The sequence below is a fragment of the Rhodnius prolixus genome, unplaced genomic scaffold (assembly GCF_049639745.1).
Source record: "Rhodnius prolixus isolate KJV_2025 unplaced genomic scaffold, Rpr scaffold_7, whole genome shotgun sequence".
Classification (NCBI taxonomy): Eukaryota; Metazoa; Arthropoda; class Insecta; order Hemiptera; family Reduviidae; genus Rhodnius; species Rhodnius prolixus.
Genome location: NW_027411582.1, coordinates 1,686,228 through 1,713,044, shown reverse-complemented (window position 1 = coordinate 1,713,044; position 26,817 = coordinate 1,686,228). Strand labels below are relative to the sequence as shown.

The 26,817-nt window shown below is 34.7% G+C and overlaps 1 protein-coding gene across 7 annotated transcripts in view; it reads right to left on the bottom strand.

Annotated features, from left to right (window-relative positions):
- Window positions 1–26,817, bottom strand: part of LOC141446688 (sodium-coupled monocarboxylate transporter 1) — a 69,751-nt gene that overhangs the window by 14,356 nt on the left and 28,578 nt on the right. Inside the window, exon 2 of one of the 7 annotated variants that reach the window (XM_074113351.1) lies at window positions 21,948–22,110. The exons of 5 other annotated variants lie outside the window; for them this stretch is intronic. The gene's annotated coding sequence lies outside the window, so the exon portion shown is untranslated. Of the gene's footprint in view, window positions 1–42; window positions 155–21,947; window positions 22,111–26,817 lie in introns of those variants that run through there. One more of the 7 variants, XM_074113350.1, reaches the window with a different exon arrangement.

Below are 26,817 nucleotides of genomic sequence, written 5' to 3'. Positions count from 1 at the left end.
ATTAACATTATTTTGTTGTTGTAAAAGAAGTAACAAACTTACTATATGTTGTTTTTTTTGTTATTCTTGTTGACCTTTTAAGACAACAGTTGTCAACCGACCCAAGACTATGAGAGATTCAAGCAAATGTATAGTCTGAAAGATACCACCTAAAACTATCAGATCGAAATGGCTGTGGCTATCATACATCGACATTAAATAGTCCAAATAATCAAAAGAGAGAAATTTCAATTCGTTAACAAGATAAGATAATCAATAGCTGTCAGCTGTCTAACATCCAGAAGAATGACGCAATGGTACTTAAGCATCTTAGGACCATTGTTTTCATTACCAAATTTAAATAGCTTGCCATTAAAAGGAGTGGTGTCATATCCTCTTTAAAGACAGTTTTATTTATTAATTAAATATATAAGGCTATGTCAAGTAGTTTGTCAACACGTGTAATTATCTCAAGGGAGCATTGCGGCGGTCGCGTGATCACGATTTCTTGCTAGAGCTAGCGTATTGCATCATGTCTAGCATTAGAGCACTCTTATTAACTAAGAGATGAAAAAGCGCCAGGAGCTGGGACTTCTTCTTCTCCAAGGACCCCCTCCCACTCTAACTTAGGGAACAAATTAATAAGATCACTCATATATCGTATAACCCATCATGCATTAGATTTACTTAAAATAAGAAATGAGTCATAACGAAGAAGGCAAACGTTAACATTTCAACTTATTTTTTTTCGCAATTGCGAAAGTACAGACTTCGCTTCTTAGGAAAGGTATCACAAAAATATCTACACTCAACTATCTCAGTGTGGAAAAGATGAACAAACCTCTAAAAAGAATCCATACCCAAGATGAAAGACTTTTAGTGCTGGGGAGTTGAGTTAGAGCTGGTGTTTTTTATCTAATCGAAACACTAAGATTGCGCTTCTTAGTTGACTCACTAACATCTTCTAAGGAAGACTTATCAGCCGCCGATAACGTCTCTAAAAACTATGGAACAGATATGCTCCTAAGAAACTAACCTGAGTCATTGTGTTCTGCGGGCACAGACTCATTGCAGGTAATCACTACCCAAAGATCCCCCAACAAATGATTATGACTTGTGAAGGACCTGCTTCTGGTAGTCACTGGTTGGTTTTATTTCCGCGGACCATAAACGGAAGTTACCCTGTCATCACTAGGACAGAACCCCAGACCCATAATTTCTAATAATAAGGTCGTCGGCCGTCTGGTGAACTAAACGGAGGCAATCTTTCGTTTTCACACATTTTGTAGACTCATAGATCATCATCTTTGCCGCCCAAGAGTTCTTTACTTGGTTTAGAAACAGGAAAAGAAGTGATCGTGAGATATTTCCTAAAATGACTATACTCTCGGGGCGCCGAAGAGCAATTTAATTAAAAAATTATTCCTGTAGTGCAACCTTTACGCAGGGAATTGAGCGTCAATTTAGGCGCCTTAGCTCTGCGTTTGGTTCATCCCACAGCGCCAGCTTCTGCTTACCAAAATTGGCCAACTTGGCACTCTGATCCTATTCCCACGGCTTCACTTTTAAGAAAGCCCGGGAGGATCTCATCTATTTGGAGTTTGAGAATAGATGTTGAGGTTGTTTCGACCCCACAATGCCTCTAATCATTCGCTCTACCGGATGAGAATCGTCTCAATCGAGTGCAAGCTCTCCTGAGGGAAACCAGCTACTAGATGGTTCGATTGGTCCCTATACCCAGCTCCGACGATCGATTTGCACGCTCAAGAATCGCTGCGGACCTCCACCAGGGTTTCTCCTGTTAAGACTTCTGGGGAAGGCGGAGTTCCTGCTGTAAATCTTGTGATGCTTGCTGACACCCAAAGGTTATATTATTTTTGAACTACATAGTTTTGGGCTCAAGGCCCTCGTAGTGTTGTGTGACGTAGCTAGGAACAATTCAAAATAACAGATCAGACACCAATTGTGTATAACTGAAATAGTCAAAATCAGGACAATGAATAATACAATTGTGTGTACTTTTGTTAGTAATTAATGAGTAGTTTGTTGGTTAACCTCATCTGGTGATTATATCTACAAATATAGTAATTATTTTAAGGATAGGTACGGATAGATCTACAATTACGTAGAATGAAATCTAGTAATAGAAAATTAGGCTAGTGACCGTGTCACAAATTCTATAGCTGAATTCAACAAAAAACTTTTTTAATCACATCATATTTTTTTATAGATGCCCAATCCTGATATCTTGGGCGGAGCTGTGTAGGTTAGGGGGTGGGGAGGCAAGCCAAGGTCAAGTCAATGACACATGAATATATTTTGAGGTTATGTGCCAGGTGAGCAATATGACGTTCTTTTGGGCAGGCGTTATATTTGGCAAGGTTTGGGGTAGTTTAGTCGGTCGACGACCGTCACTTTCAGCTTTGCCCTACTATTTGTCAGTGAAACCGGAAAAGAAACTTAACAGAGAATTACAGTAAGAGGAAATAATGAGAGTCACAGCAATAACACCGGATGTTTACTCGCGCAAGGTTCTCTAAAAGAGTAAAAATATTTTGAGTTTAAGAAAAAAAATGGCTGATGGCTCTAGAAATAGCCAGCCAGCTGTGCAGGTTAAACATTCAACACTATATTTAGCCGATCTTTTATTAAAAGCTCAACTTGACTTGAACCAACTTTTTATTTTTTTTATTCCCCGGCAGACTAGTTGTCGACCTGTTAAGACTCGTCTACATTCAATTCCCCACCACAAAATAACAAGAAAACGAATAGTATACTGCCTCAGCTGGTAATTGCTAGTGATCAGTTCAACAAATCCAACTCTAAATCCATTAGATTCATGAATCAAATCTATAAAAAAGAAGAAGACTCGTTCACCGATTCTTGGGTTTTTATTGAACCTTAAGATTCGTTCAAAACAGAATTGAATTAAAAGTTTTAATTTAAAATTGAACATCGACAGTTGGTAACAATGTTTTTTTTTGTGGGAAAAAAAACACATCGACCACTTTTAAGAACTCAGCGGACCTTAACCGGAAGTGTAAACAAAACGTTTTCACACAATAAGAATTCATGTTAGAAATTAAGAAAATAATAATAATAAGCACTACAATTAAATAAACTGAAGTTGACATTTCTACGCCAGGCATAAACTATGTCAAACTAATTTACTTTATTGGAGTAAAATAAATTGGAAATATTGATGAGCGGAGTTTTTTTACTAACTAATAATTATTGTAATCAAAAAGAGATATTTTTAACTATTTTCATCACGCCAACTTTGCTTCATCACAACATTACTTCTTCAGTTCTACTGAAATTACAGTTTTCGGCGAACTAAAATTTGTAGCATTTAGTATCACATTTCCGATATTAGTATAAAATACGAAAATATAATATTCTCAGATCACAATTATAGAGTTGAGCAAAAAAAAACTTCAGATTAAATTAAAACTGTTTCCGGTAGGACAGTTGTATAAGGGGTTGATCGTCAAAAAGTACACGAAAAGGTTGTAACGTTGAAAAACACCCAACTTTGACAATTTTTTTTCTCTTTTTCTATAAAAGATAAAATTCCCAAATTTCCTTTAAAATAAAGGGCAAATCCTCCTTTATAACTGCATTTTTTTCTGTCAAAACACAGATTTAATATATTACGAGAAAAAAAGTTGCTGAAAATGAGCAAAAAAGACATTTTCAAAAATTGTTGTTCTTGTTACCTTTTTTTGTAAACTGCGTAGAGCCTAAACGCGCGAACCGATTTTCATGAATGATATGTCATTGGGAATTTCATGTAGATGTGCCTTTTGGGGGTCTCGACGCTGTACAACGAATGGGAAAGGAGTTAGCCCCATGTCAGTGAGGCCCCCTCCAAAATTATTATTACTAATTACTCTGTAAATCTTAGCCCGATTATGATAAAATTTGGTAGGATGATAGAGTTTAGGGCTCCCCCTACGTAATGTCAGAGCGATGTTCTGCTTTTACACTTTTTAAGGGGAAGTATAGCAATCGTTTTAAATTATCGACACGTGAACCGATTTGATTTCGAATCGAAATTTTGTACAGATTTGCACTTTAAAACTCTCGACTCTGTGCCTCATAAGGAGGGGAGTTTGCCCCACCCAAGTAAGGCCCTTTCTAAAACTATTATTACCAATATTTCTAGAACGCTTAGTCCGATTTTGATAAAATTTAGCACGAAGAAGCGGTTAAAGCTCCTCTACGTGGCTGTGAAGTGCCATTTGTGTACTTTTTGGCGTTCAATCAACCCTTATACTGAACTTTTTAAACTGTAAGTTTTTGTTAAGGAGATATATTATAGGACTTGTTTTTTTTTGCAGCATTGATATTGCAGATAACTTCACCTGTACATGTACGAAAGAACGGCTGGTCCTACAGGAAGTCTTAGCGTTCATTCCAGAATTCTTTTCCAATTAGTAAATCTAATTAATAGAAAGAACCATAATATTTTCATTGACTGATCCATCTATATGGTATCTATCGATAAACATGTTTCTTTAAACAGAAATAAATAAATAAATAATTTAAAAAATGCCTTAAATATGTGAAGAAGTGTTGGGAAGTGTTTAGAAGGGTAATTTAAATTCATATACAATATATGGACCGAACTCTTAAAAAATTCCTGTTTACCTTCAGACAAGACCAGCTGCCATCTTCTTGTATAACACGGAACAACGAATAGGTTTATCATTTTATTTGTTTACTTTTGTGTGTGAGTATGTGTTTTCCTTCAGTGATACCAATATTAATTATTAATTCCATGTTTTAGTGTGACACATTTATTTGAACACAAAGATTCGTATATTCTGCTGGCAGTGGCAAAGAATTGGAGGGAAAAAAAATCTGTTTGACCCCCAACATTTACGATTCGGTTATTTATTATAAACAGGGTGCCACTACGCATTAAGAACTAGTCGTGAACGAATCTTTTTTTTAAAAAAAACAAAAATCTAGTGGCAACACTGATACATTTTTTTTGTTTTGAACTTATGAGAAGTATGAGAATATAAAACACAACAGTAGCGTCAATATTATAAGTTTACAACTAATGTTACATCTGTTTAAAACTGATGAAGTAATAATGATGATTTAGAAAAAGGAATCATCCAAAACTTCGCTCAGAAATGCCCCTTAATCTAATTTTTCTTTCTAAAAGCTCTTAAAGTACAATGAGTACTATGAAGTGGACATAGCTTTAAGATAATCGATTTATCGTAATTAGCGAATCTCCACCAAATAAAGTTAAAAATGCATTCAGTAAAAGAGGAAATTCCAGTATTTATCGCTAAGTTCCAGTCACATCTTCAAAGTGGGGCACTATTAAAATTATTAACTTTCTCCGCTTTCCGCTTCTGTGACTTATTTGTTTTTTTTTTCTGACGTAGGCGATAATCCAAAAATGGATTTTATGTTTCTAAAATCTGAACAATTTGTAACACTTTCACTAAGCAGCACAATAAGGGCCAAAATGTGAATCATTACCAGCCCATATGTTTACACTGTAATACTGTAATAAAAATAACCTCTTACAACCTTCCCAGAAGAGTATTCATCGAATCGATTGTTATCAATTTCATTTATCGGGAAAGTAGCAAATGCTACATAAAATAGTCGATATAAATTTTCAATAAATATTGAGATAAATTAAAATCAAAACATACTCAAGGACGTGTAGGTTATATTACTAGACACGTATAACCTACATAAATATTTAAATAAGACAAATTTGTTAAAGTAAGATTACGTATCTATCACTTTCTTTAACAGCTGGTAAGCGGAAGAAAAAACTATTCTTTTGAATCTAATTCTTAATTAGCCCCCCAAAATAATAATTTTTGCAACTATATTGGAAACAAGCCAATATAATTTTAAAATGAACCACAACGCGGTTGGTGGATTGGAGAAGTCATCTAGTGAAAGACACACTATAAACCTGTTTATTTATTTCTAAGAATCAAAGAGATATTTCTATCAGCATCAGTCGGCTTGGTGGATTTCCTGCAACAACATTAGAATGGATACGCGTTCGATTAACGGATTAGGACGGCCTTCTGTGAAGGATTCCAAAATAGGATTGGCGCATCCAGATCGCGGATGATGGAGATAAATTTTGATGTGCCTCTTTTAGTGAAGCTGTGCAGATACCCTTATCTCTGGGAGTCATCGTGAAGAATGGACTGGAGGAGAACAGCTATTCTCTTGGAAGGCAGGACAAGATATGGCTGGTTTATTCCCTCCAAGCATTGGCAACATTGTGTTGAATAGAATCTCTGTTGATTTTTTTCCCCCAGCTGTCTAAAAAACAACACTTGGATAATTGCAAACAAGACCAAAATATAAAATTAAAAAAAAACACTATTCTAAATTAAGAGTGAATTATTCACAATTCTTTCAACTGTTGATTGCTTTCATTATCACAATTAATTGTAAATTTTATTCACCATTTCAGACCATAAATCGATATTTTATTGAGGCTGAACATTGAAAACGCAAAATCGATAATACGCAGCAATGCAAACACTTTCTCTTTTAAGAAGAAAATGGTTTCCGTTAGGACAATTCATTAAGGTTAGAATTTTACTAACATTTGAACCAAAATTACTACACTAATCCCAACATATCCGTTGTTAGTTCTGTTGACGTCATACGAAGATAATTGATCGTATCAAATTCAGTGTCATGGTGACGCGTATGTGCGTGACTAACATCATTTGATCAGTGAGACGATTGAGTCCTCAAGTGTGGGCGTCCAACAACAAGAAGTTGCCTTAATAAACACCTCCTAACTCATCAGGATGACTACACTTTAAATGGAAATTATTAAATTGCTAAACAGTTAATCTAAATTAAATCTGAAAAAATGAGATGTGGCGGTAAATCGCGGAGTTCTGAGGGCCTCTAAAGCTTCCGGGTTCTTTTCCGTTTGATCTGCAAAGATTGAAAATTGGTCGGCGTCAGTTTTCTTTCCGCGAAGATAAATCTTCTAAAATAGCGCCGGAAATTAGTGAAATAATCGGCTAGACCAAATTTCTATTTTTATTAAGCCCTCAACTAGTTCAACAGTTAAATTATATGATTACGTCTATTTTAGTGAGACCGGAAGTGCACAACCATTGTGGATTCAAAGAAAGTGAGAAAGTTTTTCGAAATTATAGGCTATGAATACCACTAGAAATGAGAAGAACTTAATTTTTAGAATTTAGAAACGGAAGATGGGCGCCATGTTATTAAATGGCTACAAATATATTTATTAGACGCAATCAGTTGATTATAAATTTAATTGCACTTAGTTCCGGAAAGGAGGAGCTTTGATTTAATTGGAAAAAAAAACAGGAAATGGATTAATTTTTTTTTTTTTTTTTTTTGTTGTTACTTTCACTTTTTGTTTGCCAGGTAAATTGTGATAAACCGGAAACAACGCTGGTTTATTTATGTTTCAGCGGAAGTGCTAACGTAAACAGAATTCCGGGATGAAACGCGCGTTCGACTTCCTACTAATCCTAATCAACAATTTTCTTGTTCCAAAAAACTAAACAATTGCATCACCCAGAAAAAGTCATTTTACTGCACCGATAGTTTTACCAAGCACTGCTTTATCTGCCACTAATCCGGGCAGTGAAAGGTTGCAATTGGAGAAAAAAGGTTCTTCGATATGGAGGGGTTGGTATCCTATATTTTCCATTCTAGAAGTGGACTTCCGAGAGAAAGTAAGCATCATAGTGATCAAGTGAACTGTCAATTGTTGTTCATTCCTGTTGGTGACTGATTCATAGTTTCAATAGGATAAAAAAATAATTGCCATTTCAGTCGTGATACATTTATTCTGCCGCAGCTTTCGACCTAGGGACTAGGTCACATCTTCAGGGCTGTGGAACATGTTTACAGATTGTTAACAATGATTCTATTAAAATAATAATATAATATGTATAATATAATGAAATTTACAAAAAATTATTTACCTAGTTTACAAAGTAATATTTTTACATTACAGGATTGGTGTGTCTTCTGTCTTGTCTGTTCATGGACTGAGTGAGATCGATCTGTGTGTGATATGTAAGGAACGGATTTTTATGTATTTAAAAATGCCAAATATTTAATTAAAATATGCATTTATTTTCGTCAATTATGTGGAAAATATGTGATTTTCTTAAAATATTTTCTGGAATATTTAAGTAAAATGGACATTTTTTTTATGAAAATGGATTTTTTGGGGGGGGGGCAAGTTATAATTATTTATACAAGAAAAGAACATTTTTACAATTATAAATAAGTTTGTGGAAAGGGATATCTGCTCTAACCAAAGCCCGACACAGATCTGTACTCAGAGTAGACTTACTTGATGATGGAGATGCAAGGAAGGCTTGATAGGACGTCCTCTCTTTCTTTCTGTTTTTATTCTCTATGTGCGATCCGGTGGCAATATGTTGGGTGACTTGGGAACGTTGAGAGCAAGAAACGCGCTTGTCACAAGCTGTGCAGTACAAAATGTCTCCATCACTTCGAAAAAGTTCTGCTGGAAACTCGCGAAGATATTTAGCAACCAGTTGTTTGTTTGAGGCCGATGTTCGTGGCATTTCACCCAAAAAAGAATACACTAAGTGACCGAACGAAACGAATTGGACACTTCAACGAACGAGCTGAAAGAACAGACAACGTCAGACATCTTCAAAGAACTAACAAGTGCCCGTCACTGTTTAGCAGCATTCTATGTAAATTACAATAACCATTGTACCCACTGTGATTCACAGCCCTACAGTCTGTGGTTCACAGTTCCTGTCAACCATCTCCCAATTATGAAAATATGCCCAAAATGAAAAATATGAAAAAAATATGTACATATTTTGATTAAATATGTAGAAATATTTATTTATTTTAATCAAATATGTATAAATATGCGATAACATCCAAATATGTGGAAATATGTGAAATAAAAGTAGACTCAAACGGCTTAAAAAGTGTCAGTATGAATACTTCTAGTTGAAAAACGTCTGTAAATTGCCTAGAAAAAAATATGTAAATACATACGAATCCGTTCCCTAGCTGATATGTGTTAGGTTGTGTGGAAGTCAGTGTTGCCTATTGTCACAAGTATTTTGTAGTAAGTTTGCGTATATGTTGTTTAAATTGTTGGTGTCAGTTTTGAAATTTAAACTGTTTTCTGTCTTAGATATGTATATCATTTCTAGCACTTTCCTTTTTTGTGTGTCGGTTTCTGAAAGCTCGGCAGAATAAATCTATTAAAACTGAAATGGCAATAATTATTTTTTCATCCTATTTAAACTGTAAATGTTTTAGGCAAGCATGCCAGTGCGATTTTCAGAGAGAGAGAGAGAGAGATACAGTGGTACCTAGGTTCTCGACCACAATTCGTTCCGGAAGTGCGGTCGAGAACCGAAACAATTTATCCCACAAGAAATAATGTAAACTATGTCAGTTTAATTCGTTTCTAAGCCTCAGAAATAAGCCGTTTTACTGGGCTAATTTTAAATATTTTAAACAACTAATTTTAAATATTTTAAATGTAAAAACATGTGTATCTAAACAAGAAATAAGATCTAAAAGTGTACAAATATAAAAACAACTCGGCTCATCTCGGTGGTGTTCGAGTTCCAAATGTTTGTTCGGATTTTAGGACAATATTTTCTCGAATTTCTTGGTCGAATATCGATTTGTTCGGAAGTCAAGTCGTTCGAAAACCGAGTTACCACTGTTTAATGAAATGACAGATTTATAAATACTATAAAAATTCAAATTATGAAAATAAATTACAGTTAGAGAACTCATTGTGAGTTATTCACAAACAGAGATGACGTGTAGTAGACCATTAGGTACTACTGCAAAATTACACAATCAAGAAGGCGGCTAGTAAAAAAAAAGAAGCCTATGACGTCACAGCAAGCGAGAGAAAGTACGGGTAATCAGACGTGAGGCGAGACCAACAGATTGGTACTCATAGCCTCCAAAGCCGCTGCTACTAAATATCACTAAATGCCTTAAACCCAAACAGTTTTGGCGTTAAAAAAACAGTTCATTCACTTATTGCAGTTATTGTCCGACCAATCTCTGGTTTGATTTTTTTAAATTTATCTCAATAGAAAACTAATTTTCTTCACATTTCCGGTTACCTTTTGCTTCCGCTAAGTGTAACCTATAGTTATGCCAATAAAATGGGATGAAATTACAAAGAATCCTTACATCTTAGGGCATCGCTGAACTAAAGACACAAATATAGAATATATAGGCTTCGGGACCGTAAATTATTAAACTAAGGATTCAAGATTGGCGAGGAATCGGTCAAATAAAAAACAACAACTCGCCTTTTTGCCAACGTTTTCACAAATACATTGCCCTCTTCAGGGCCTGGATATAACAATTACAAAAATACAAAACAATTTAGAGAATGCTTAGTTTAATGGCACAAACTTCATTACAAACCTGGAAGAATGGTCCCTAAAATTTGCCAGGGATCCCCACCTCTAATACTGGATCTGGAGTTAACACTCAAACTATTTGCTCCCACTCCAATAGTTATGTAACCGGATCAAAGCTACCCAGATTCCAAAAATAAATCGCTACTTTTTGTCGAAGAAGATTTTTTTTCAAAGTCAAAGTATTACGTAGACACCCTTCCGCTTCGCAATCTTCTTCTGCGGTTCCCAACAAAGCTCAGATGACCGTCTACCCTTACTGGTGGAAGTATCGCCGAGGTTAACATTCCATGGAGAGCCTGGAAAAGAAGACCTATCTTCCTGTCAGGACCAAATTTTCATGCCTCTCGGTATGTGCACAACATATTACTGGTGAAAATGGAGGAAATATGCCCCCACTCCGCTCCCAGCATCACGAAAGGAAAACCCATTCTAGGGCAACAACTTTTCCAATCTGTAATCAAAGATAGCAGTTTTCACATATTTGGGAATTACTGAAAATGTGGTTACATCTGTATTATTCCTGGATTTGATCCGCCGCAGGACGCAATCCCTGGGTATCCCCGAACGGATCTAAGCTTCAACCATCATCAGAATCTTAATTAATCAGTTGGTGCAGAGATTTCGACTACAATCATATATCCGTCTCAAAACTAGACAGCGTGCTGATGCGACGGATAAAATCAGCGACGATATTTGTGAATCAATTTGCACCTGATGACTAAGATAATTAGCGAGCAAAATCTGGGTCAGTAACCAAGGAAACCAGCCTACACCAAACTCAAGAGAAATACAACTCTATTTTTTTTGCTTGCGCCTATTAGAAGTGAAATATGGCGCGACCGACACACTGTCCCTAAAGGTAGACTTTTTACACTTGAGCAAAAAGGTCAGAGGTCTAATTTGGAAAGTTACTGCCCTTCAACGGGAGTGGGCGAGGTTAACCTTTACTATCGATTATTCCGCCAATTTCCTGCGCCAGCAATATCGTACAGCCCATTAATGAGGAGGGTGATGATAAAAAGTTTTTGCGGAAAGGGGGAAAGGCTCGAAAAGGACGAAACTTCCGGTCAGCTTGGTTTCCGGTTAATCCTATAAAGCCCAACAATGCTGCTAAAGTCGTCCCTTTTTCTTTTTTTTTTACAAAAAAACGTAAACGCAACAGTTACAGCGGCATCCCTGTTACTTAAAAGAGTTGCTCGCCTAAACGTTGTCAATCCCCTTAGGTCAGGGGTCGGCAACCTATTTTAAGTAGAGAGTCTTTTTTCTTTAAATAATTTTAATAAATCTTACCAAGAGCCGCAAGGATGGTAGTGTAAACAAACTCTGTAGATCATCTGTATTCACAAATTATTATTTTATTATATTCAATAACATTTAAATGTTTTATATATTTTTATTTTCACATATTGCAAAGTAAATAAACAAATAAATAATAACTTAACGAATAATAACAAACGACTAGTGATGTCCAATCAACTTTGCAGTGTCATGTCGGCGAGAGTATTTAATAAAATTCCTTTAAGTGTAAGACGGTTAAGTGAGAATCACTTCAAACGAACCATTACCCGTTTTTTGATGAGGAACTGCTTTTATGATATAAAAGAATTTATAAACGCAGAGTGGAGTGATGAACATTTCAAACAAGACTGAAAGTTTTAATTAAAACTGTCCGGTAGGACAGTTGTATAAGGATTGATCGTCAAAAAGTGCACGAAAAAGCGTAACGTTAAAAAACACCCAACTTTGACAATTTTTTTCTCTTTTTCTATAAAAGATAAAATTCCCAAATTTTCTTTAAAATATAGGGCAAACCCTCCTTTATAACTGTAATTTTTTTGCAACCCCCAGACCTAATAGATTTTGAGAAAAAAGTTGCCGAAAATGAGCAAAAACGGTATTTTCAGAAATTGTTGTTCTTCTTCTTCTTCTTCTTCTTGTTGTTGTTGTTACCTTTTTTGTAAACTACGTAGCGCCTAAACGCGAGAACCGATTTTCATGAATGAGGTGACATTCGATTCGGAATTTTATGTAGATGTGCCTTTTGGGGGTCTCGACGCTGTACACCGAATTAGAGAGGAGTTAGCCCCCTTTATGTAAGGCCCCCTTCAAAATTATTATTACTAATTACTCTGTAAATCTTAGCCCGATTTTAATAAAATTTGGTAGGATGATAGAGTTAGGGCTCCCCTACGTAACATTAAAGCGGCGATCTGCTCTTACACTAGTTAAGGGGAAGTATAGCAATCGTTTCAAATTATCGACAAGTGAACTGATTTTCATGAATGAAGTGTCATTCGAATCGAAATTTTGTACAGATTTGCACTTTAAAAGTCTCGTCGCTACGCCTCATATGGAGGGGAGTTTGCCCCACCCAAGTAAGGCCGTTTCTAAAACTATTATTACCAATATTTCTATAACGCTTTGTCCGATTTTGATAAAATTTAGCACGAAGAAGTGATTAAAGCTCCTCTACATGGCTGTGAAGTGCCATCATGCTCTTACACCTACTAAGAGGAAGTACTGAAATCGTTAAAATTATCAATGGGTGAACCTATTTACATTAATGAATTGTCGTTCGATTCAAAATCTTTGCCTCTTTGCCTTTTAGGGAGAAGTACTGTAATCGCCCGTTTATTTTTCTTACTCCTCTTAAAAGGAAGGTCTGAAATCGCAGTTTAAATTTGCTTTTTACGTACAAATACCTTCCTATTTTATATAAAAAGGCTTTCTCAAAAAAATTGTTATTGAGGATGGTTTGGGGACCGCAACTATAATCATTCTTTAAAAAGATCTCTCCAGTGGTAGTTACGGTTCCTACTTAACACCTTATCAGGTTATAATGATAGAATTGCTTATTCCAAATTTAAAAAAAACAGTAAAGCAGATATGTAACTTAGCAAAATAGACAAAAATGAAAATCTATCCAAAAGGTACAAAAATCTCCTTAACAAAAACTTACAGTTTAAAAAGTTAAGTATAAGGGTTGATTAAACGCCAAAAGGTACACAAATCAGCAAGTACCCAACATTTCATTCAAGCTTAGTTGATATAATTTAAGTAATTTTGCTGCATTAACTTTTCCTTCACATTTTTTAGAATTTATTAGATGTCACAGAACCTTATGCTGGCCATTTTCATCTACAAAAAATTTGTTCAAGTAGCACTGTAGATTGACTGTAATATCTATTAATCTATAATAACCAAACTATTAATTACAGGTTAAAAAGAAAACGTTATAAAAAATAAAAAAAATTACGAGGCTACAAAATTTAAAAACTTTTTTAAAAAAATGCTTACACCAACATACATCAATGATTTCGATTATTTTATTTTTAATAAAAATCGTCTGTTTAAGTTCATTCTTCGATTAAAGTAATTGTTACTTTATGTAGTAGTCAAACGTTTATAATAATAGGTAATAATTATCTGCCTTTATAGAAAATAATATAGTTTTCTTCAATCACACTCTCAATGTAGCTGTTCTTCTCACAATGTTATATATATGTTATGTAATATAAAATAAATAAGTATTGCATACTTTTAGGACAGATAATTATTCCAGTATTTTACTGTAAGTAAAATTAAATTACAATTGAGAAATGAATAATTGTTGAATAATCTACTTGTTATTAACTGTGTGTTATTTGTGCTCACGAATATTTCGGTAAGACGAATTCAAGTCTGAAATATTGTTTTAAATCCTCCGTGATTCAAATTTAAACAGTAGCCGACTCTAACTTTGTCTTTTTCTACTTTAACATGCATGTATAAGATGTGACAACTTCAGAATAAAGGGCATATTAAAGATAAATCAGAAGAATAATAATTATTTGGAATAGAGTTAAAATAAAGTACCTATTTAAAAACGAAGATATAATATACATTTTATCATAAGTATAACCAAATAATATTATGAACGAACTGGCCAGCATAAGGGTCTGTGACATCTAATAAATTCTAAAAAATGTGAAGGAAAAGTTAATGCAGCAAAATTACTTAAATTATATCAACTAAGCTTGAATGAAATGTTGGGTACTTGCTGATTTGTGTACCTTTTGGCGTTTAATCAACCCTTATACTTAACTTTTTAAACTGTAAGTTTTTGTTAAGGAGTATATAATATAAAGTTAGTTTTAATACACAGTGCGAAGTCCGTTATTCTAGATTAGTGGCATATAGTTGTTATTGTTTTTCTTATGTTTGACGTGCCTTTTATATTGTATTTATGTACACAGGCAAAAAATAAATAAATAAATGAAAAGGCGGCAGTCTTACAATATACGAGTAAATCAAGTACTTTATTTTGATATTGTTCTTGTTGATATAATATACTCTATTGTTTATGTTAATATAATTCTATTCAATTTCAAACCTATCACATTTAAAATTCTTTTTGAAAAAATATCTTTACTTTAATAAATGAAATTTTCATTTGTTTCAATAAAATTGAAATATACAATTTATTTTGGACAGGCTGAAGGGCCACACAATTTGGATAAAAGAGTCACGGTTTGCCGACCCCTGCGCTTAGAACACATCAAACAAAAGATGTTACGTCTTCCTTACAATCACTTCCTACCTGTCCCTATGACAGCCCTGTTGCTTATAAAGCACTTCCTGCCAATGGGTTCAGCAAAAAATCAACGATAAGTTTTGGGTAATCAAACCGCAATTCTCGTAATTCAGGTGATCGTTTCCACAGCAAGTTGTGCTCTTCTTAGTAGTTGGAGAAGAGCCAAGAGCTGCTAGATATTAACATTCCAGGCAGGAAATACATCACATGTCAGTGTTACATAACTTTGGGGAGTATACGTGACATGCCAGCCACTGTTTTATTATGCATAAACATACATAATAAATAATAAAATACACAAATCGCACCCTGTGTTTACAATCTTGCAATTTATTCTGGGGGATAAGCAATCCTTTCTGATGCAAAAAGGTGATGATAGATTATTTTACATCTCTTACAAGTCGTCCTAACCTTTACGAAGTGTCATCAGTTTGAACAAGAGATTTTTACAAAATGGCCGCTCTCTCTCTCTCTCTCTTTAGAAAGAAAAATCACAGGAAGTCCCAATTTGATTGTTCACTTAGCGGACACGAAAATAAGGTTTTAGTTCTAATTGGTTCAACCGGAAGGAAGTACGAGGTCTGTAAATTAAGTAATGAGACTGATTTTTTAAATTTTTTTTATTCAAAAAGAATTACAATTCTATATTGTCACCTTCAAAATATCTTCCTTCTGAAGCCACACAGCGCTGGAGACGTTTCTTCCACTCCTCATAGCAGTGCTCGAACTCCGATACTGGAATAGCCTTCAGCTGGTCGTCGGTTACAGCCGTTTGAATGTTTTCCGACTGTCCCAAAATGAGTTTCCTTGAGGTGATTTCTGGAACGTGTCATTACTGGTGACGATTCTTGGGTGTTTGAGTATGTACGACCCAGAAACCAAGCGCCAGAACATGGAGTGTGGCACACTTTAACCTCTCCAAGGCCCCAAAAAAAAGCAAGGATGGCCGAAGTCGAAGATCAAATGCATGCTGATTTGTTTTTTTCGATATCCACACGGAATCGTCCACAAAGAGTTTCTACCTCAAGGTCAAAAACGGTCAATCAACACTTTTACTTGAGAGGTTCTTGAAAAAACTTCTGAAAAAGGATCTCATTCGTGTGAGACCGAACATCAAGAACAAGTGGTGGGTGTTGCATCACCATTAATGCTCCTTGTTACACAGCAATTTCAATAAACCAGAGTTTTTGGCTGTAAAAACATTCCTGTGGCTCCTCCAGCCTCTTCTTATTCGCCTGACTTGAGTCCTTGTGACTTTTTTGCTCTTCCCGAAGTTGAAAAATCACCTCAAGGGAACCCATTTTGGGACACTCGGAAAACATTCAAACGGCTGTAACCGACCAGCTGAAGGCTATTCCAGTATCGGAGTTCGAGCACTGCTATGAGGAGTGGAAGAAACGTCTCCAGCGCTGTGTGGCTTCAGAAGGAAGTTATTTTGAAGGTGACAATATAGAATTGTAATTCTTTTTGAATAAAAAAAATTAAAAAATCAGTCTCATTACTTAATTTACAGAACTCGTACAATCCAGTTTGTGTGCATGATTGGCTCTTTTTTCCAAATTGTGCAGATCATGAAGTTTCTCTTTAAACCTGCAATAATCGATTTACTAATCTAAATCAACAGATTTTATTGCAGCAGTAGGAAAATTCGATTAATAATTCTGAGAAAGCGAACCCCCCCACTCTAATTTAAATATGAACAAATTTACATGTAAGATTGGAAGTAAACTAGACTGTACAATTTTATGTGTAAATGATTTCGTAATACTCTTGAACTGTTTTACAAAATAGAAAACAGTTCTCAGTATTATGTGAAAACGCGTTTATTATTTTAATAGCTCTGGTTATTAGTCGCACGACATTTTAGTAATATTTCTAGTTTTAGGATCTCACCAATTGTGATGATGGTGAGCCCTGTAAAAATAATAGAAATTTCAAAAAGAAATTGTATTTCACTAGTTTTGTAGAGGGCAAAGGAGTCGTTCCCCTCTGATGTTGGATGAATCTACGAAATCGATGGGTCAGAACCATAGACGTCACCAGCAAAAGAATAATTAAAAAATAAAAAACGCACGAGATAGATGGTGGGGGTTGATCGGGCTATAACAGCGGCTGTAACCTCCACAACTAGTGACCAAAGGATAGGTTAACCAAAACAAGCAGGTTAATGCCCTCTGTCGTAATATTCTTAATTTGTTTATGTTATTCACCATACACATATAATATGATTTGGTTTCGCAATCGATCGGTAGGCCGCACCGATAGTGTAGGCCTATTTTTTTTTAATTCGTTTTTAAAAATCAGGGACGACATTAATATGACGCATTACGTTTTCTGGGCTAACCTTTTACTACATACAATACGAGGTGTGTTCAAAAAGTAACGGGAATTTTCGTTTTTTGAAAAAAATATTTATTTATTCATCTACATTAATATTGTCGCCTTCAAAGTAGTCCCCTTCGCATACAATACACTTGTGCCAGCGCTTTTTCCAATCCTCGAAACACTTCTGAAACTCGATCTTTGTGATAGCTTTCAGCTCTTTCAGCGATTCGCTTTTAATGTCATCTACGCTTGTAAAACGACGGCCTTTTAATGTTCTCTTTATGTTTGGAAATAGAAAAAAGTCACATGGAGCCATGTCTGGCGAATATGGAGGCTGGGGCATCGTTAAAGTTTTGTTTTTGGCCAAAAATTCACGAACAAGCAATGAAGTGTGAGCAGGTGCATTATCGTGGTGCAAAATCCATGAATTGTTTTGCCACAAATCCGGGCGTTTTTTTCGGATTGCTTCACGCAAACGGCGTTGAACTTGTAGGTAGTACTCCTTATTGATTGTTTGACCTTGTGGCAAGAATTCATGATGCACTATGCCATTAAAATCGAAGAACACAGTGAGCATAACCTTCACATTCGACCGCACTTGTCGAGCCTTTTTCGGTCTTGGCGATCCAGAATGCCTCCACTGGGACGATTGAGCCTTAGTTTCGACATCATATCCGTAAACCCATGTTTCGTCACCTGTTATAACACGTTTCAGTAGATCCGCATCGCTGTCGACTTCATTGAGTGACTCTTGAGCAACTTCCATTCTCCGCTGTTTTTGTTCGAAATTCAACAATTTTGGACCAAATTTTGCTGCCACACGTTTCATACCCAAAACATCCGAAAAAATTTCATGGCATGAGCCAATTGATATGGCAACATCATCAGCGACTTCTCTGATTGTGATTCGGCGATCGTTCATAACCATTTCTTTCACTTTTTTCACGTTTTCATCGGTTGTTGATGTGCTTGGACGTCCAGGTCGTTCGTCATCTTCAACGTTTTCGCGGCCATCTTGGAAACGCTTATACCACTCGTAAATCCTTGTTTTACTCATAGCAGACTCACCATATGCCTTTATTAACATTTCACACACTTTATTACACTTTATTTCATTTTTTACGCAAAATTTAATACTAATTCTTTGATCCATTTTTTTTAACAAACAAAAATCGCCAAGCTCGAAAAACACGTCTAACCTTAACGGCTGCCACTTAAGAAGTAAACAATGAATATTACTGAAAAGTTTATCGTACTTCAGGGGCACGTGTACCAACATAATAATAAAAAAAAATTTACAATCAGACTCTCCAAACCCGCGAAATTTAAAAATTCCCATTACTTTTTGAACACACCTCGTACATAGTCTTATAATGAGTTTAAAGCTTCTCAGAAGCATGGCCACTGCAGGTCAGGTTGTGATTGATAGGTATTGTGAAGGTCAAGGGTCAATTGTCGCGCAAAGAGCTGAAAACTCCAAACGCCGCCAATTCTCAAAGGAAGGTTCTGACGGGAACAGTCACGTGACTATTCTCAAATTTCTGATTCACAAATTCCGAATATTTAAATTCTTTAAAATAATTTATAATCGTACATAACACTGGAAAGTAACCTTACAGAGAATGCCTACCAATAACCAACTCTCCTAACGGAGATTTAATGAGAATCTTCAAATCGAGAAAGTGCACGAACCTATGACGACCGCGGTCATAATGCTCATGGCGAAAACGTCACTAATAACGTCATTATTTCCGCTCACGCGAAGCGCACAACGCCCCACCAACCTTAGGAGCTGGGTCGAAGTGAGCGTTCAGAAATTTGGCGCAATTTTTAAAAGAAAAAAGATGGCGACCCAAAAAATTATATTAGGTAAATGAAAGTATTATCTTATGTAAATAATTGAATGTGTTTCTCGAAAGTCTAAAAAAAATAATAATAAAATGAAAAATTACTTATCCCTTTAATTACTAAATCACTGAATAACGACCAATTACACTTTGATAGTTAATAATACGTGGCCTAAGTTTTCGCTTTCCACCATTGCGATTTTGTAAAATTGCATTCCACTTTTCATCGGAACTAGATGAAGAACTTTCTAAAGCATTATTACGTTGCATTAATAAATATCCTACTGTTGCCACAAAAGACATTTCAATTTTATTTAAACGTAAATTTTATAAATACTCCTTGAATATGTAATATAAAAAATAAATTATATATATATATTTAATATAAGTCACCTTATAATTAATAAAGTTTATTATAACTGCATATAAACGGGGTTAAAATTAAAAAAACAACCTCTTCAAGCTTCTGACTTATTTTCGAGGTCGCCATTTGTAATGTTTACATGAACGGTTAAAACGCTACGTAGTCCATTCCACTAGAGCAGGGGTGAGCAACCTTTTTAATCAATGGGCCAATTTAAATTTAAATTTTTTTTGGGCGGGCCGCACATAGATTAACTCTTATTAATAATTTACGAAACGTCCGTATTGCATGTTTGAACAAGTCACCGACAAGTGTGTATCTCGTCACAAAAAAATCGCGCAGACGCGGCGCGTTCGTATTGCATGTTTAAAAACGTCGTCGACAAGTAACTCGCCATAAAAAAATGTTTCGGTTTAGTATGTACTACCATTTTATTATAATTAATTTTATAACAATATATTGATGGCAGAAAGTCGATAAAATAAATTCAATTTTAGAAATGCTTGGCGGGCCGCGTGTTGCTCATCCTTGCACTAGAGTACTAAGAAAACTAAGTTAATCTCCTGGACCCAGTTACACCAGCGCTATCTAGATGCGAAAGAAGATACCTCCAGCGGAACTACAGTGATCTCAAGTACTCGTCAGTCAGGATCTTTAGATAGAACCTGATGTTCATGGTCCAGCACTTGCGATTTAAGAAAAGTAAATCTATCAAGATGGATTTCAAACCCCCATTCTATTATAGATTTTCTCCGAGCAATAGAATTGAACTTTTAGTCATTTTTTTGGTCCAAAATATACATCAATTCCCGCTCATCTAGTAGAGTTATGTCACAAAAAAGAATTCGCTTTTACCATAACAAAGGAAACCATGGCAACAGAATATTTCCCTAAAATTAATAATAAATAAAGTAAAATTAATTATAGACACGGTGTTAAAAGACATTACAAAATTATCACAATTACATTTATAAGCGGTGAAATCGATTATTTACTACACAAACTGCAACAAAGCAACGGAAATGTTTTGTTTTTTTTTAAAAAAATAAAAGAGGAAATTCTCATTAATAAATTACCCAAAAGAGAGAACAAAATGTTATTTTCGGCAGTATGATATCCATTTCCTGTTAGTTCGGGCTGACTCAATGGAACAAACAAATACCAAACAATAATACAATATTTTATCACAAAACAATGCGATAAAATAGAACCTGTTTATTACAATACGTGAAAAGAGAGTTGCTTTGAACTAATTAAATCTATCTCACAGTTATGGACTGACAGACGTACTGTACACCATCAGGTGGACACAGTGAAATCCTGGATCTGTTCTACATTGCGATTGGCCAAAAGCCAGGATTTTTTGTACCTTCCAATAAAAAAAGGAAAATGTCTTTAAAAAAAAAAATAGAAGTAAATTTTAATTTTCCCCGGAAGTCTTGCGGTAATGTGCGGTCTCCGGAGTACCAAAAATTGATATTAAAGTATGAGTAGGTGGCAACAGCGTAAGCGCCAATTTGGGCAATCGGAAGTTCTGTTCTATTTCCGGCGGGTGGAACTTTTATCTGGAGATACCATCTCAAAGGTGGTTGTATACATGACGCTGCGCATTGAAAAAGAGAAAACTGCAAAATATGATCATGCAAGTTAGGTGCCACAAGGTAGCCGAGCGGTTAGAGGCGAGACCAGTAAAGCTATTATGTATTGCGGTACTGGTCTAGGTCTTGCATTTTATTTAATAGTTAATTTGAGAAATTTATAGTAAAGTATGTTAGGCGGTTATAGGCTAGATCCGCCATGCTCAGATGGTTTAGTGCAGGGATCGGCAACCCGCGGCTCGTGAGCCGCATGCGGTTCTTTTATCCAAATTGTGTGGCTCTTCAGCCTGTCCAAAATAAAATGTAAGGTAAGTGGGAGGAAGATGCCACACTTAACACTTATTTCCGTTTTGTAGGAAACTGGGTTATCGAAAAAAAACACCAAATGTATCAACGTCCAGGTTGTTTTTTCCTCTTTAATTACATATATATATTAGTATATTTAATTAAATGCAAAACCGATAAAAATGCATTTGAATGAAATTTGTCAAAACTGGCATCTTCCCCCATCATATGGGGAAGATGCCAGTTGATGCGTGGGAAGATGCAACAATAACTTAAGATATAAATTGAGAAAGAAAAAATTACAAATTTAATGTTAGGTAAACAGCAAAATATTCTCATTAAACACTGAACAAAAGACATTTTTTGTTTAATTTTTAACATTTTTTGCAATGCAAATTTCATGTAGCCATCTCTTGCATGTTATGCATTGAAGCCAATCGCATTTTGGGCCCTTCCTATCACAAAAATATCCTTTACACTCAATACAAAAATCATCGTCCTCCTCTTCAATGTCACACTCACCACTGGTCATTACCAAATTATCGGGAGCGGAGGATGATGAAGATGAACTGTCCTTCCTTTTCTTTTTCAGCAGTACTTTTCCCCCTTTTTTTGTCGGCAGAGCAGCCTTTCTTCTCAATGCCTCCCGTTTCTCCACCGTCGTAGGGACTTCAGCAGTTTGTTTCTTGAAAAAATAGGCGATTACTTTACTTTTACTTTTTTTTAATCATGCAGTATTAAAATACAATAATAAAGACTCGGCAAGTGATTATTGATACTTGTGAGGTGAATCTGATTTGATATGGCTGTACATTGGAAGATGTATGTTGATTGGTGCTTGGGGAGGTTATAAATCATGCCGTGTATTCTGTTCGTACCAAAATTCAAGGTCAATTTCCAACTTTAATATGGCAGTAAGACTAATATATACCGAAGAAGAAGAGATCTTCAAACTCCGAAGTAAAACAATGTTGCCAGTACACTAAAAAAAAAAAAAAAAGCATGCGTGCAGATATAATCAGCGTGTGGCAGACTTGTTAATGACGTCATGGCATTGTTAAGTAAGTATTGCTTGCTTATTCCACTACTCATGTACAGCCAACATGCGTCACCTTACCTTCACAATATACATCGGTATAGTGGTACTACGTATTCTTTGCTGAGATGTTGTAACGACTTCGTTAAGTACTTACTTCCTCTAACTATAGGAAGTCTGGTTTCGAGCAGGTATTAACTCATTTTCAGAATCCTTGCAATTCAAGAAAATGGTTTTGATTATTTTTTCTTATTTCCAGTTACGAGGAAATATAGCATTCAATTTGTTTTTCATTTCCTGCTTTATTCAAACTTACTGACTCTTACTGAAACTTCCTTGACTCTTTAAAATTCAGTAAGAGAAGATCGTGAGAGAGTCACATCTTGTTTTACTCTCTCTGGCAGTCATTCTTCTCTCTAAAGGCTGATTTTATTCAAAGAAATCAACAACATACTACTTTCTATCGTCTAAAGTATAAGAATAATTAGCTACCTGTGACTTGGAAAGGTTGGGAAAGAAACTGACAGTTCAACATCCTCAATTATGAAGTAGTGGAGGGGAGCCCACAAAGTATTTTTATTTCAAAACAAGAAAGTCCATCCTGACAGCTGGCGGGAGGACTTTTAGAAACTTTACATATGTGACAAAGTGATATGACATCATCGATAGTATTGGAGTCACTCAATCGGCTAAATAACAGAGGTGTCTTGAAAGGTTTATATTATAGTCAATGTTTATTTTGAAAAAGACGGATCTGGTAATAATCGATAGTAAAAGCGGAATATATGATTTAAAAAAAGAGGAAGTAACGTATACAGTAGCGACAGAAACTACGCTCACCAAGATGACCTTCACGATTCAACGCTTACCTGATAGTTTTGCCACAAATAGCTCATTCAAACCTGTATATGAATCAAGTGTACCCGGCCCAATGCGACCGGAAGTAAGCAATTATCCTTCATTCCCATTCAAATATTTCTAAACTTAGCTATGCAAATGAATTCGATGAGAATAATCTGCTTACTTTCATTAAGCAAACATGTAGATTTATATAGAATCAGACTTATTTAAAATATATCGTACACAGCAGAAAAAATGAGGAAAGCAGTACACAAGAGCAGAGTTGGGCACTGATTAAAAAAACAATTAAATTCTAAATTTAATTGATTAAATTTTTTAATTGATTAAATTTATTTTTAATTTTAATCAGAATTTAATCGGCGAATTTAATCGTAATTTTAATCATATGACAGTTATTTAATCAATTAAATTTCAGATTTAATCGTTAATCAAACTAATTTAATCAAACTAAAAAAATTATGATTAAATCTGAGAATTAAATTGAACTTTAATTTTAATCACCGAATTAGTTCCATTTCAATCGTTAATCAAACTAATTTAATCATCCACTTTTATGGCTTTTCAACCAATGGTTCGAACCACGTTTTGGCGAGGCCATTTTTCTGAGCGTCTTCAATAAATACTTTTCGGTTAATTTTTGTAGACTTGGACTTCTTCACGAGTCTCTAGACCAGCGGTTCTTAACCGGTGTTCCGCGAATATGGTCCAAGTGTTCCGCGAAATTTCAATTTTAAATGTATTGAAATTTAGAAACTTAGGAAAGATACGAAAACAAACAATTGTTCCTTTTATTCTTAATTTCAATTTAATTTTAAGTTCTTGCTAAATACCGAATTTCAAATTATTTAATGTTAGTGTTCCGCGAGAAAAATATATACATATAATTGGGTTTCGCGACTATGAAAAGGTTAAGAACCACTGATATAAAGGGTTCAAATTTTTTGGGTCATGAAATTCTGTAAGATTATGGCCGTTCTATATCTCCGACTGTGAACCACGTATTCGTATGAAATTTTGTTCTCTTGTACACTTTGTTTTTCTCAATTATAAACTATAGTTATTTTGTGCTCAGATCTATAAATGTAGAAGATATAAAGGGTTGAAAATTTTTTGGGTCATGAAATTCTGTAAGATTATGGCCGTTCTATATCTCCGACTGTGAACCACGTATTCGTATGAAATTTTGTTCTCTTGTACACTTTGTTTTTCTCAATTATAAACTATAGTTATTTTGTGCTCAGATCTATAAATGTAGAAGATATAAAGGGTTGAAAATTTTTTGGGTCATGAAATTCTGTAAGATTATGGCCGTTCTATATCTCCGACTGTGAACCACGTATTCGTATGAAATTTTGTTCTCTTGTACACTTTGTTTTTCTCAATTATAAACTATAGTTATTTTGTGCACAGATCTAAAAAGGTAGAAGATATAAAGGGTTGAAAATTTTTTGGGTCATGAAATTCTGTAAGATTATGGCCGTTCTATATCTCCGACTGTAAACAACGTATTCGTATGAAATTTTGTTCTCTTGTACACTTTGTTTTTCTCAATTATAAACTATAGTTATTTTGTGCTCAGATCTATAAATGTAGAAGATATAAAGGGTTGAAATTTTTTTTGGTCATGAAATTCTGTAAGATTATGGCCGTTCTATATCTCCGACTGTGAACCACGTATTCGTATGAAATTTTGTTCTCTTGTACACTTTGTTTTTCTCAATTATAAACTATAGTTATTTTGTGCTCAGATCTATAAATGTAGAAGATATAAAGGGTTGAAAATTTTTTGGGTCATGAAATTCTGTAAGATTATGGCCGTTCTATATCTCCGACTGTGAACCACGTATTCGTATGAAATTTTGTTCTCTTGTACACTTTGTTTTTCTCAATTATAAACTATAGTTATTTTGTGCTCAGATCTATAAATGTAGAAGATATAAAGGGTTAAAAAATTTTTGGGTCATGAAATTCTGTAAGATTATGGCCGTTCTATATCTCCGACTGTGAACCACGTATTCGTATGAAATTTTGTTCTCTTGTACACTTTGTTTTTCTCAATTATAAACTATAGTTATTTTGTGCACAGATCTATAAATGTAGAAGATATAAAGGGTTGAAAATTTTTTGGGTCATGAAATTCTGTAAGATTATGGCCGTTCTATATCTCCGACTGTGAACCACGTATTCGTATGAAATTTTGTTCGCTTGTACACTTTGTTTTTCTCAATTATAAACTATAGTTATTTTGTGCACAGATCTAAAAAGGTAGAAGATATAAAGAGTTGAAAATTTTTTGGGTCATCAAATTTTGTAAAATTATGGCCGTTCTATTTCTCCGACTGTGAACCACGTATTCGTATGAAATTTTGTTCGCTTGTACACTTTGTTTTTCTCAATTATAAACTATAGTTATTTTGTGCACAGATCTAAAAAGGTAGAAGATATAAAGGGTTGAAAATTTTTTGGGTCATGAAATTCTGTAAGATTATGGCCGTTCTATATCTCCGACTGTGAACCACGTATTCGTATGAAATTTTGTTCTCTTGTACACTTTGTTTTTCTCAATTATAAACTATAGTTATTTTGTGCACAGATCTATAAATGTAGAAGATATAAAGAGTTGAAAATTTTTTGGGTCATGAAATTCTGTAAGATTATGGCCGTTCTATATCTCCGACTGTGAACCACGTATTCGTATGAAATTTTGTTCTCTTGTAAACTTTGTTTTTCTCAATTATAAACTATAGTTATTTTGTGCACAGATCTAAAAAGGTAGAAGATATAAAGGGTTGAAAATTTTTTGGGTCATGAAATTCTGTAAGATTATGGCCGTTCTATATCTCCGACTGTGAACCACGTATTCGTATGAAATTTTGTTCGCTTGTACACTTTGTTTTTCTCAATTATAAACTATAGTTATTTTGTGCTCAGATCTATAAATGTAGAAGATATAAACGGTTGAAAATTTTTTGGGTCATGAAATTCTGTAAGATTATGGCCGTTCTATATCTCCGACTGTAAACAACTTATTCGTATGAAATTTTGTTCTCTTGTACACTTTGTTTTTCTCAATTATAAACTATAGTTATTTTGTGCTCAGATCTATAAATGTAGAAGATATAAAGGGTTGAAAATTTTTTGGGTCATGAAATTCTGTAAGATTATGGCCGTTCTATATCTCCGACTGTGAACCACGTATTCGTATGAAATTTTGTTCTCTTGTACACTTTGTTTTTCTCAATTATAAAGTATAGTTATTTTGTGCTCAGATCTATAAATGTAGAAGATATAAAGGGTTGAAAATTTTTTGGGTCATGAAATTCTGTAAGATTATGGCCGTTCTATATCTCCGACTGTGAACCACGTATTCGTATGAAATTTTGTTCTCTTGTACACTTTGTTTTTCTCAATTATAAACTATAGTTATTTTGTGCTCAGATCTATAAATGTAGAAGATATAAAGGGTTGAAAATTTTTTGGGTCATGAAATTCTGT